Here is a 12,926-nt window from a genome sequence, read left to right as displayed (position 1 = left end):
GATGTAAATGGATGCATCTCTACTGGGCTTCACTGGGGGTTGTGGCCCTTATGTTGGGACTGGATCTGGTTCAATTTGACCTAGGAGGTCTGAGCTAAGTGCTGAGAGTGCCTCTGGTGCCATTAGTGACCTGACTGGAATGACAGCATGGTGACATCACACTTCATAAGACCAGGGGACAACAGCAAGATGGGGCTGGTGTCCAATGAGTGTCACTACAGGATTGGGTGAACCACTGAGGGAAGAGATGCCACCATTTAGATTTTGTAAATAAAGAAAGTGCTTCCCATTGGCTCCAGCCACTGCCTTCCCCAGGAGGTGGCCAGCATGACTCTTGACCCTTGTGCTTGTGGAATTTTGGGATGACAGTGCCTCATCGTGGCTCCCCTCAGTGCCCACTCTAGCTTCAGTTGGTGAAGTTGCATTTTCACCAGGCCTACATTTGGTCCAAGGAACACACAGTCCAAAGGAACATACTATATGAATCTCATATGCTACTACTGAGGAGAGTAGCATTGAACAAGATAAAGAACAAATAATAAAGGCAGTGAGCAAAGCCCCAGCACTACAGGGGGAGAGCAAGAGCAATTTCTGCACCATCTATAGAGGAGTTCAAGGATATTACAGACAAGAAGGACTTTAACTATTCAGGCATCTGCTGGGAAACATACAGATAAACAGACTGTCAAGGTGGTCCCCCAGCTATGCAGAGGGCAACTCCATGACCCAGTGGTGAGATATGACCTAATGCACAATTCTGGGCACCCAGAAAGGTCAGCAAAACAATTAGCAGACGGGCTACATTTATTTAGGAGAATGGCTGAAGAATGCTCTCAGTATGTCCTGGTTAAGCAATGCCTCAGGGATCAGCCTGCTGACCCATGGAAGGTGTGAACACCCAGGGGGAAGGGGTGTGATTGGATCCAACAGCAAATGAAGAAAAGGCAAATACCGGAAAACTCTGCTGGTGAGAGCTATTTGATTTTGGAATCATCTCCTCCCTTGAGCCATTTAAAAGCACTAGTATATGTATTGCAGGGCACCATTTTGCCCTGTCCCCTAGGTTTTTCATTGCCTTTGATTTACATGCAGCATTGGTTCTTCCACCAAGCTGTCCCTGTTTGAGCTAAAATTGCCCATTTTCACATTTTTGCAGTCCTGTTCCCTGGGAGGAGGGGCCTCAGGACATTCTGTCCTTGAGGCATGGAGAGGAATACAGAAGTGGAGGGGAAGCACTGACAAGACAATGGAAGGAGCAGGGGGACAGGTCCCTTCTCTGAGGACAGAGCAGCTTTAACCTCTTGGAAACTCATTGTATTGGGAAGCTGCCTGTCTGCCAGGGAGATTGCTGGAAACAATCCACCCCTGAGAGGCTGGCAGAGGAATGCAGGGCTCCCAGGCTGGGAGCTTTTGTGAAGTTTCTTTTCTACACGCAATTCTCTGGGTGGCCCTGGGAGCAGCTCCTCTCCCAGCGAGGCCCTGTCTCATGCTGCAGCTGAGAGAGGGGAGGCCATGTTCAGTACAATAGAGTACAGCACAATGTGCACGCACCAAAGCTCCCTTTCACGTGCGCACACACCATAACTTGACCCTAACAACAAGCAGCAGCAACCTGGGAAACCAACATCTCAAGCCACTGGGTCAGGAACCCTCAGGCAGACATTCTGGTCTGCAAGGAACTGGAGCCACATTTAGGAATTTAACTCTTCGCATTCCAAGCTCACTCCAGCCACATCAGGGCTCTTACTGGGACTCCCCTGTAGAGCATGGAAACCTAGGGACACTAAACACACAGAGACAGATGAAGAGATGGAGGGAGAAAAGGAGTTTGCTGGTCTTGAGGCTCAGGGACTAACTGCACTGCTGGATTGCTGACAGGAGCTGTGCACGATACTCCACACAGCCCTACCAGTCCAGTGCCCCTCAATCCTGACCTGCCATGCCCTGGCCTATTCTAGGCCTGTGCGCACCACCTCTGCTGAATATCCTCAGTTCCACCCTTTAGAGCCCACTGCTCTCAGTCCTGGGTCCCCCACAGCACAGAGACCTGCTAACTCACCTTAGTCTTACCCACACGCCTGAGCACCCCTACCCCTGTCCCTGTGCTCGACTAAAACACCCCAGTCGCGTCTCCAGTGAATGCTATCACTAATGCCCAGGTCTAGTGCTTTACTTGTGCAGATGAACTGAGGCCAGGGGCCAGGTCTAGAATAGGGAGAGTTTCCCACACTCAGGGACAGCTCCAGGCACCAGCGCTCCAAGCGCGTGCCTGGGGCGGCAAGCCGCGGGGGGGCGCTCTGCCAGCGCCGGGAGGGCGGCAGGCAGGCTGCCTTCGGCGGCTTGCCTGCCGAGGGTCCACTGGTCCCGGGACCAGCGGACCCTCCATGCTTGGGGCGGCAAAATGTCTAGAGCCACCCCTGCACACACCTGCTTGGCTGAGCATAGGAACGGAGCAACTGGGCCCTTAGTGTTTTTATTGTTTCCTGCTAGAAGGAGCCAAAGGTCCATGTGGGAGGGCGGGGCCTTCACTGGGCATAAGGACATTATTCCTTTAGGCTCAGTTGCCTTGGAGATCAACAGACGCAATCCTCCCAGACCCCTCAAAAACCAAATACCCCAGTCTCCCATGAACACTTTGGACCTCCACTGTCCCCAGTGGCAGCTCAGAGACATTGCACTCTCCCAGACAGTCCCACAGTTTCTCTGTGCCATTTCACTTCCTGATGTTTCTCTGGTTCTAATTATCTCTGAAGGGCCGATGACACAGACATATCATCTCCCTGCTGATTCCTTCCCAGATCAGGTTCTGGCATTTTAAATCTGATTTATGAGATGCAACCATGGATGTGCTAAGCGCCTGCATTTGTCTCTCACCTGTTAACACTCTGTCAGGCTGAAAACCTGGGATGCCCCATTCCCTCGAGGATCCCAAGCAAGCAGAACACTCACAACAGCCAGGGCCACTGCCCCTCCTCCCAGATGTGGGAACATTTGCAGGGCATCTCCATTGCTGGTGGCATTATTTCCTGATCATTAATCACTGCAGCTCCTTTCCAAAGCAGAACTTTCCCAGCTCACCTGAACCTGCCACAGTGCCTAGCACAATAGGGTTCTGGATCTTGACTAAGGCTTTTAGGCACTATGATAATGCAAATAGCAATAAAGGACGGGTCCAGGGCCAGATGCTGAACAAGAACAAACCCTATGAGTGATCAACAGGAAACACTAACAAGAACCCTAATGGTCACTAGCCCATTCCACCCAATGAGCAAAAAGGGCTTCACAAACCCAGCATCCTAACTCAAGCTTAGTGGCATGTATTAGCAAAGATGGGGTTTACTCAGCCATGTTGCTGCAAGACAAAAATGCTCCTGGGTTACCCTGCTCCTGTCCTGCTCTCTCTAGAAACTGGCTAAAAAATGTGCTGGGTGTGGGGTTTGAATAGCACCTCATGCTTATCACTGTCACTGCTGGTAAATCCAGGATACCTTGGGGCATGAAACACAAACACACACACTCGCACCTGAATACAAACACCTTCCTGGGGGGATTAAGACACAACAATTACATTAATACTCAGAACATCACAACAACTGCTTCCCCTACCTCCAAGTAGGGTGACCAGACAGCAAATGTGAAAAATCAGGACAGGGGTGGGGGGTAATAGGAGCCTGTATAAGAAAAAGACCCAAAAAATCAGGACTGTCCCTATAAAATCGGGACATCTGATCACCCTACCTCCAGGCCAGGCAAATGAGAAAAAGTCCTTCAAAGGCTGGGCCAACTCGCTACATGATACTAGAGGTCTGAACTGCGGGCAGCATTCAACATCTAGGGGCTATGCTCTGAAGTGGCCACTGGACATGCTTGTATGAGTCTTTCCTTATCTACACACTACCATCCAACTAAAGGACTAAGACCCAAATTACTTATGTCAGGAAGTTCTAGCACCCTAGAGCTCTGGGTACAGGTCCTGGCTCTGCTACAGACTGGCTGTGTGACCTTGGATAAATCACTTAATCTCACTGTGCCTCACCTGCCCATCTGTAAAATGGGGATGAAACAAACAGGGAAGGTAAGAAAGTATATTTATTCCGTAAGCTCTTTGGGGCAGGGAGTGTCTCTTGCTACACATTTGTATAGCACCTAGCTCAAGGAGGCCCTGATCTGAGTTGGGGCCAAACTGCTGCTGTGTTACATCATTGTGTTGCACCAGCATGCAGGGACATATCCATCTCACACATCTAAAGTATACCACTGCCCTTACATGGTGATGAACTGAGTCCATTATGACTGGCATATCCTGAATATCCAGAGTTCCCTCTTAGAGGCCTTCTCGCTGCTCACATCCAGACAGGCCTGCAGAGGAGGAGGTTTGAACAAGGTCAACTGGATCAGCGCCTTGCATGCTAGCCAGGCCTGTGTGTCCCGGCCACAGCATCCATATCTGAAACCGCTAACAAATTAGGTGAAGGAAAAGTCTGGAATTCTAACCCAGTCTCCTTGTGGTTTGAGTTCTGATTCCAAAGCAGCTGGTGAGGCCTGGCGGGTGATATACAGCCCAGCTGTCCGACCTGCCCCCTCACCCCAAACATCCTCACTGAGCTGAAACTTCTTCACCAGTGGGCCAAACGCCTGTCTCCCCCCCAGACCCCAAAACTGCTTCAGATCATAAATATCATAAGTAAGGAGATGACGCCCCTTCCCAGAGACAGCCATTCTGAGCATGGCACCTGATGGGGGCCAAACCCAGCAGCTGTCTTTCAATGAGCTTGTTAGGACCTTTCCTATGGTGGTGGAGAGCATCTGCCCCAGGTTCTTAGGCGACAGGGCCCTGTTGGCCCTTTTGCTGTCACTGGGAACACAAGTGCTGAGCTCCACTCTTCATTGGGGGGCCTCCTTGTAGTTCTGGTGCCCTTTTCTTACTTAGGCTGCATAGCTGGGGCAGGCTCTCCACCAGCTGGATCCCTTCCACAGCTCCCTTCCACAGTCTCAGCCCAAGCTCAGGAGAGAGGAATAAATAGTCCTTGGAGAGGGGGAGGAAGGGATGTGTGGGGATGAGAGCCCCACAGGCCAAGATATAGTGGATAGATAGTACCACAAGGACCCCCCTTCTGTAGGTGTCAGAGCCAGAGGCACCACTGAGTCAGGATTTCTCTTTATTACAAGTTCAAGCACTTATTTCTCAAACAGCCTTCCCATCAGCCTTCCCCACCCACAGCTGGGGTGATTGCCACAGTGAGGGGGCTGCAGGTCTCCCTCAGGCCAAGGCGGATGGAGAGAACCTGCCATAAACCACTTTAATGGAGATGGGAAAGGAAACTGTGTCTGTCCTGTTAGGCTCTGCCTAAATCAAGAGGGTCTCCAGACCGTGCAACTCCTTTCTGAACTGTGCAGGACACCCAGAGAGCACAGAGGTAGCTGGGGCTGGCCCCTGACTATCTGCACTGGCTGGAGGTTCACTCTGAGTTACTAACACTCTGCAGCTGGACAAGATAGTGAATTAACATGCTGTTTAAGCCCTCCATCCAGGTTCTGAATAAACAGAGGCAGCCAGTGGTGAATCTCTCCCCTCATGGGGCCTAGTCCTTCTGGTCTGAGGACAGTTCGTCAAGGAACTTCCCAACACGAAGGACCATCAGCTCCTTTGCCTGTCCCATAGCCAAAAATCTGCTTATTTCTCAGCTCACATGGACTAGCTGTAGCCTTTTCAGCCCTGTAGACCTCCAAATTGGCATGCTGGGTACTTACTTATATGCCTCTTCATTTATGGTCTTCTGTCACTAAAGCAAGTACTATAATTGGTGCAAGGAGGTTCAGCTGGTGGAGAGGGCTCTCATTGAGCTGAACACAACAGCACCTCAGGCATGGGACAGGACTGAGCGGACATCTAACCTCCTAAATCTTTATTCCCGGCATGCACATGGAAATGCACTGTGAGGCCAGTGCCTCATGTTCAGACAGGCTGTGCTCTTATTCCTGCTCCCAACAGTTTCAGAATCAGATGAAGCAGCAGAAATTCACTTTGCACTCAGCCTGCAGCTGGACAAAGACATGTCCAAGTATGCAGCCTCCATGGCTTTCAGCAAGCTCCAGCTTCATCCTGCCAGCCAGCAGAAAGAGACCAAAAAGTCTCCTCAGTCCTGCAGCCCAGCTCTGGGGAACAGCTTGTTAGGGCACGTCCCCTTTGGTCTCTATCAAGCATGTTATTTTGGTTGTGTGATGGATTATTTCACTACCCGATCTCCCTCCTGTTTGAACTGGAGGCTTCTGGAAATCAATCCACCTTTCAGTGCGGCTTGCTACACCCCACTCCTTCCCTGACTGGGGCTCCTACTGAGATATCACAAGTATCACTCACTGTACACAAACATACAGAAGCCTCCTAATCAATGAGCATGCAGGCAGGTGGGTGCCCTGGCCCAGAGATGTGGTCAGGTGGGCACACTGGACCTTGGCCACTCACACACCGTGTGAGGTTCAGGCTTATGCACAGCCAGACAGGTCATGGGAAATAAGGCTCCAGTATTTTCACACACCTCATCATCTACATCCTGCCTCCTCCCTGGCTAGAATGGAGGCAATAGGGTGCTGCAGAGACCTTTCACAGAGGGGAAGGATGAGGCAGAACCATTCCAGAGCCCCTGGGACTAACACAATCTGTTCCTCAGCCTTTGGAAACCTGCCCCCCTGGCTTTCCCAGGTTGGGGGAGGGGCTCCTAAGGATCTGTTTGTGCTGTTCCTCCTAATGCAGTGTTGTGTAAGACCGAGGGAAGTGACTGCACTAGGGACCCCGGCTGAGAACAGAGACTTTAATCCTGTGGCCCAGAGGGAATTTGGAAAAAATACCTACATCTGTTGTATTGAATTAGACTCATGGCTCTGAGGCTGACAGCTGACCCTGGCTGTTCGTGATGCCAAGACAGAGTCCCTGCCAAACAGTGCCAGGGTGAATTACCATGACTGATTGGAAAGGGGAAAGGCAGCCAGGAAGAGCTGGAGAAGGAGCACACTCTGTCCAGCACCCTGGAGAATAGAGAAAGCCAAGCAATAGACAACCTCAGAGCAGCCATGGTTAGCACTTTGCACTCTGCCATGCCAGCCCCAGCTCCATCCCCACCACAGCCTAAGGTAAAGAACTCTGCCCTTTGTGCAGCCATGCTGGCAGGAGAGAGAGAAGGGTGAAGGAAAAGTGAGGAACACTAGTTGAGGGGAGCGGGATGCAGATGAATAGTGTGGGAGCAGAAAGGAGAGGGAGCAGGTGTTTTGGGCAGCAGTAACCAGTGAGCTGTGAGCCAGTGCTCCAGGGGCCCCCTTGGAAAATCACTGTGGAGTATGGGACACAGACAACAAAGAAAGTGAAAATGGTAAAGAGACAGAAGAAAGTGATGAGGGGCTCCCCACGGGGTATACCAAGGAGGAAATTTAGAGAGGGAGTCTCCTTACCTTTCCAAGCCTATGAGACATTTCTATACTGCACATCCTGCAGCTCAATGGGGGAGGATGTCTGCTGACCCTAACTGCAGCAACCCCTCCCCAGAGGGGGACACAGATGGCAAAGCACTTTTAGAATGATAAACTCTTACCCTTCCATGTGCCTTTCATCCCGAAGGATTGCAAAGCACTTTACAAACCATACACACAGGGATTATTCACTCACCACTGAAATACAGCTTCCTCTGGGGTGCGGTGTGGCAGCTGTTTCGCAGCACATAGCAACCCACACTGCACAAAAGGCAGGTTGTGAAGGCAAACACTATGTCCAGTAGAAACTGCAGGGGGGACAGAATGAAACTGCCCAAATTTGGCCAAGACTCTGAGCTTGATACCTAGACACTTTGGAAATGTGCCAAGGATTCCTGAATGACCACAGTCAGGATCTACATTTAGTCACTCATTCAAAAGCCAGCACCTCCAGCAGCACACTGGGCACCATCCTGGGACACTAGGACAGAAGGGAGAGTGCCTGCTATTGCGTTGCCCACACAACTTTCAGCACAGCTCCCCTGTGCTAGGGTGTCAGTACTTTCTCAGAGAGGAGAGTGCCCCTTACTGAGTCACCAGCACCACTTCCTGAAGCACCTAGCTGTTTCTTAACACCGTGTTAAACTGGCCCAACCCTGATTAGTATGAGAGATCTGATGGGACCAAAGCACAAGATGGCCAGATTTGGCTTTCTTCTTTCTACCTAAGAGCACTATGCCAGACCAGCCCAATACTCCTCTAGCCTAATATCCTGTATCTGACAGTAGCCAGTATCAGATGCTTCACAGAGTTTAAGGCCAGAAGGGACCATTAGATTATCAGATCTAACCTCCTGTATAGCATAGGCCATTCATTACATTTCACCCGGGCACACCTCTGTTGAGCCCTATGACTTTAGTCTAAGGTATTTCAGTAGAAGGTGAAAGAAAATGCCAGAGGAAGTTTCATCCACCCATCAGAAAGGCTGGCCTATGCTGTGAAGCAGGAGGGCTTGTTTTTTTTTTTTGGTTGGGATTTGCATTGAAACCTATTTAATGTAACTATCATTATCCATGTAAATGTCACAACTTTTTAATCCTGCTAAGCTCTTGGCCACAGTGCTGTTAGACTGTGGAACTCATTGCTACAGGCTCATTGTGGAAAAGGGTATTTTCCTTGGATCAAGTTTAAATTTGCTGCCTGTCTCATTTATTGTGCCCTTGCTCTTGTATCACAGACAGATTTACCTTCTTTGTACATGCGTCTGACGAAGTGGGTATTCACCCACGAAAGCTTATGCTCCAATACGTCTGTTAGTCTTTAAGGCGCCACAGGACTCATTGTTGCTTCTTTGTGCTGTTCGCTATTTTGCATACTTCTAGCCTAACCCTGTCTCTGTTGCTATTTAGAGAAGAGACAACCTCATCTCAGATGAAAATCTTTCCAGGCCTCCACCTATTCTTGTTACCCATTTTAGAAGCCCCCACCCACCCCCATGTTTGCTATAATCCTTACAAGATGACTAGAGATGAGAATGCACCGCTGAGTCTCAGCAAGGGCAATAAAGAGAAACACACAACTGAAAATCGAACAATCAAACTCCTTCCTGCCTGCACACTGTTGCCCCCTGGTTCTGTGAGGAGCTCCTGGGTCCAAAATTACTGTTCCCACTCTAACCTGTCATCTCCCACTTGCTGGTGTTAGCTGTCTGAGCTGGTGTCTCTCCCTCTGTTCTTTAGATTGTCTAAGACCAGATCTGTCAAGGTCAGAGTCCTGGGCCTGTGGACAGCATGGCAGCACCAAGTGATTTACACCTCACTAATATTCCTGGTATGCAGCTCCACTGAAAATCTGTCACTTCTCACTTAAATCACAACTGTTCTGTCTCAGCCCAGGAAGAGGACAAATAGAAAGGGCTCAGGAATATTGGGGCCAACTGACACTATTGGGAACAGGGCACTATCTTCTTCCAAAGCTTGTGGACACTGAAGTTACTTCCAGTAAATGTGCTGGATCAGTCAGGTCACACCTTTTGTATTCGAGGAGCCGTAGCATATGAGGGCAGGAAGGGTTAGACACTGATAGAGTTGATATACTAGCTGCTTCAGAACAACAGATCTGTGGTTGGCAGCAGGGCAGAATGGGATCAGGTCCAACTTTGACTATGGTGAGGAGGCATTCTCTGGTTCCCAGTTCCCTATGCTTGGCTCCCTCCAATTCCTTGACCTGCAATGCTCAAATGGCCTCTTCTGTGGCTCCAAAACCACATGCCTTCAGTCCTTATTGTCTTCTAAAAGGCTGACATTGTTTCCTGTTGGTGGAATATTTTACCTCCTATGCATCTGAACAGTTGAGCTTTCCTGGCTGATTGGATGAAATTCCTTCTTCCTCCCCAAACTAGTGACCAGCCTGTGCCTTGAAGCCTGAGGGATTGTTTTAATCTGGTTAGAATGACTGCGGATACTATTTATTTACATGACATTCTACTTTTTTTAAATCATTACTAAAGCTATTTTCCCTCAGCAAAATGGGGCAAAATGTTCCACAGGTTAACTGTATATTGTGCAAAGATAATTTCCTTTTGATACATTTTAAATTTGTTCAGCTAGAAACAGAGGGGTTTATGTAAAAGGGGACTGTGCTGGAACAGGGTGTACATCTGCTAGAGTCACTCTTCTATAGGTTGGGGGTAAGAAACCGAGCACGACTGTCTACCAAATCAAGAACTCTATTAAAAGGGAAACAGCCAATAACCAATCCTTTTCCTTCCAAATGAATGAACTACACCAGCTGAAGTTAAGCACAGGTGGCCCTCTGGTGGTCAAGCTGCTGCAATGGGCGTCTCTCCTTGAGATGTGAAATGACATGCTATGATCCTTTAGGCCAGGGGTGGGCAAACTTTTTGGCCTGAGGGCTACATCTGGGTATGGAAATTGTATGGCGGGCCATGAATGCTCACAGAAATTGGGGTTGGGGCACAGGAGGGGGTGCGGGCTCTGGGGTGGGACCAGAAATGAGGAGTTCAGGGTGTGAGAGGCGGCTCCGGGCTGGGGCAGGGGGGCTGGGCTCCATCTGGGAGTGTGAGCTCTGGGGTGGGGCTGGGGATGAGAGGTTTAGGGTGTAGGATGATGCTCCGGGCTGGGATCGAGGGGTTCAGTGGGAAGGGGGGATCAGGGCTGGGGGAGGGGGTTGGGGCAGGCTCCAGACGGCGCTAATCTCAAGTGGCTCCCGGAAGCAGTGGCATGTCCCCCCTCCAGCTCCTATGTGGAGGCGCAGCCAGGCGGCTTCGCTGCGTGCTGCCCTGTCCGCAGGTACCACCCCTGCAACTCCCATTGGCTGCGGTTCCTGGCCAACAGGAGCTGAGGGGGCAGCACTTGCAGCGGGGGCAGCATGTGGTGTGGAGCCCTCTAGCTACCCCTACGTGTAAGAGCCAAAGGGGGACATGCCGCTGCTTCCAGGAGCTGCGCGGAGCAGCCCCCGACCCTGCTCCCTGGCTGGAGTGCCAGAGCAGGGCAAACCCCATCCCACTTCCCAGCGGGAGCTTGAGGGCCAGATTAAAACATCTGGTGGGCCAGATGCGGCCTGCAGTTTGCCCATCCCACTCCTTTCTTCCATCCTTTTTGGCCATTCTTCTGCCTACTGCTGCATTCCTTCTTGCGGCAGGATAGCTTGATAACATCAGCTGCAAAAAGATCTCAGATTCAGGACTGGATATAGGGGGGCTCCAGATGCAGGGGTTGAGGTTCAGTGGAGTGGGGTTTGAGTATGGGAGATCCAGATGCATGGGGTTTGGGCTGATAGGGGAGCAGCTCCCCATACAGTGACCCCTCCCCCCGCAGCTGTGGGGGGGATGGGGGAAGGAAGCATGGGAGGATAATGAGCTTCCTGCAGCTGTGGGAGGTTTCTGGGGGTGGGGCTGAGACAGCCCCAGCCACTCCTTGCAGGGGAAGAGGAAGTCCCGTCCTCTCCTGCCTCCAGCACAGCCAGGACTAGCAGCTGATCTCGGCTCAGGGTAGGTGCCACTGGCTGGTGATTTCTCTCTACTGGCTGCTCCTGGAGCCTGAAACGATGTACCTGTGCAGCTAGGGAGTGGTGCATGACTGCTCTTGCAGCTTCCCTTTGCTTCCCTGTCAGAAAGTCATTTTTCTGCAGAGAATCAATTAATTCTGCGCACACGCAGTGGAGCAAAATTCCACCAGGAGTAGCATTTTCTCAAAGTGACTGTAGGAGTTTCTATAGCTCTCCTGTGTATTTTTCCATCATTGTTACAAATGGCATGACCCACTGACGCAGCATCACAATTCAGTCAGTGGCGCACAGGTTGACCCCACTGGCAGCTATTTGGTCCACAAGGTCTTTAAGACCAGTCTAAAAATATATATATACACACACCTCTACCCCGATATAACGCCACCCGATATAATACGAATTCGGATATAACGCAGTAAAGCAGCGCTCCGGGGGGGGGTGGGGCTGCGTGCTCCGGCGGATCAAATCAAGCTTGATATAACGCGGTTTCACCTATAACACGGTAAGATTTTTTGGCTCCTGAGGACAGCGTTATATCGAGGTAGAGGTGTATCAGTTTTGAGGTCTCCGTAAAATAAAAAATGTTAGTATGACAGAACCTGAAATTCAGTGAACAGCTGCAGCATTATTTGGAGAGTTGTCTCCAGAGTGGGGAGGGAAAGTGAAGTCAGGTGGTGGCCACCAAAAATACAGCCAGAGATTCTCCTTCAAAGAACTGCCTCCATCTCGCCCTGGCCTCCATTCACAACAATAGGCCAATTCTAGCTTCTCAATCTCTCACTGAGTTCAGGGACTCAGATTTCTTTGTTCAGATTGTTTGATGCCTTACAAAAGGAGCAAAAGGCTGCCAAAGCTTTCTCCCTTGAGTTTGGATCGGGTGTGCAGTACCCCAAGACTCAGGCAATGGCATACTCTATCGCAAAATTCCTAGAAGGTCCAGCACCTGGAAAATTCCAAGACCAGTTTCAGCTACATTTTTTTTAAATGAAAATTTGTAATGAGTTAGGTCTGAAATGAGTAACACAATCAGTGTGGTGACCCCTCCCAGCTTACAATAAGATTGTAAACTCTTCAGAGCAGAGATAATGGCTTCCCGTGTAACTGCACAGCACATTAGGGCCCAGAACATATGGAGGAGGGGAAGGGGATAAATTAAAAAATAAATAAATAAAAAAGTTTCTAATAAAAAACTCAGATTCTGGCACAGAATTCTGCAGCAAAGGGTGGATTCCATGGCAAATTGAGCAGAATCTACCAGATTCTGCTTTCTAGTCTACGGGGTTTCCTTCTACAGGCCCCATAATCACATGCTCTGGAAATGTAAGAGCAGAGGCTCTCCCCTTTACTTTCTTTCTGGCACAATGTCACAGTGAAGTGAGATGGAAGCACAGCAGAGAAGATACAAACAGCATCATTTGGAGGTGGGATTGCTG

The 12,926-nt window shown here is 50.1% G+C and overlaps 1 protein-coding gene across 1 annotated transcript in view; it reads right to left on the bottom strand.

Moving 5' to 3' along the window:
• The window catches only part of LTBP2 (latent transforming growth factor beta binding protein 2), a 143,554-nt gene extending 133,684 nt beyond the window's left edge, over positions 1 to 9,870 (bottom strand). Inside the window, exon 1 of the mRNA XM_039533759.1 lies at positions 9,796 to 9,870. The gene's annotated coding sequence lies outside the window, so the exon portion shown is untranslated. The remainder of the gene's footprint in view (positions 1 to 9,795) is intronic.
• Between the last annotated feature and the right edge of the window lie 3,056 nt (positions 9,871 to 12,926).

The sequence above is a fragment of the Mauremys reevesii genome, linkage group 4 (genome assembly GCF_016161935.1).
Source record: "Mauremys reevesii isolate NIE-2019 linkage group 4, ASM1616193v1, whole genome shotgun sequence".
Classification (NCBI taxonomy): domain Eukaryota; kingdom Metazoa; phylum Chordata; order Testudines; family Geoemydidae; genus Mauremys; species Mauremys reevesii.
Note: the sequence above shows the minus strand (reverse complement) of the source record. Positions and strands in the feature narration are given on the sequence as shown.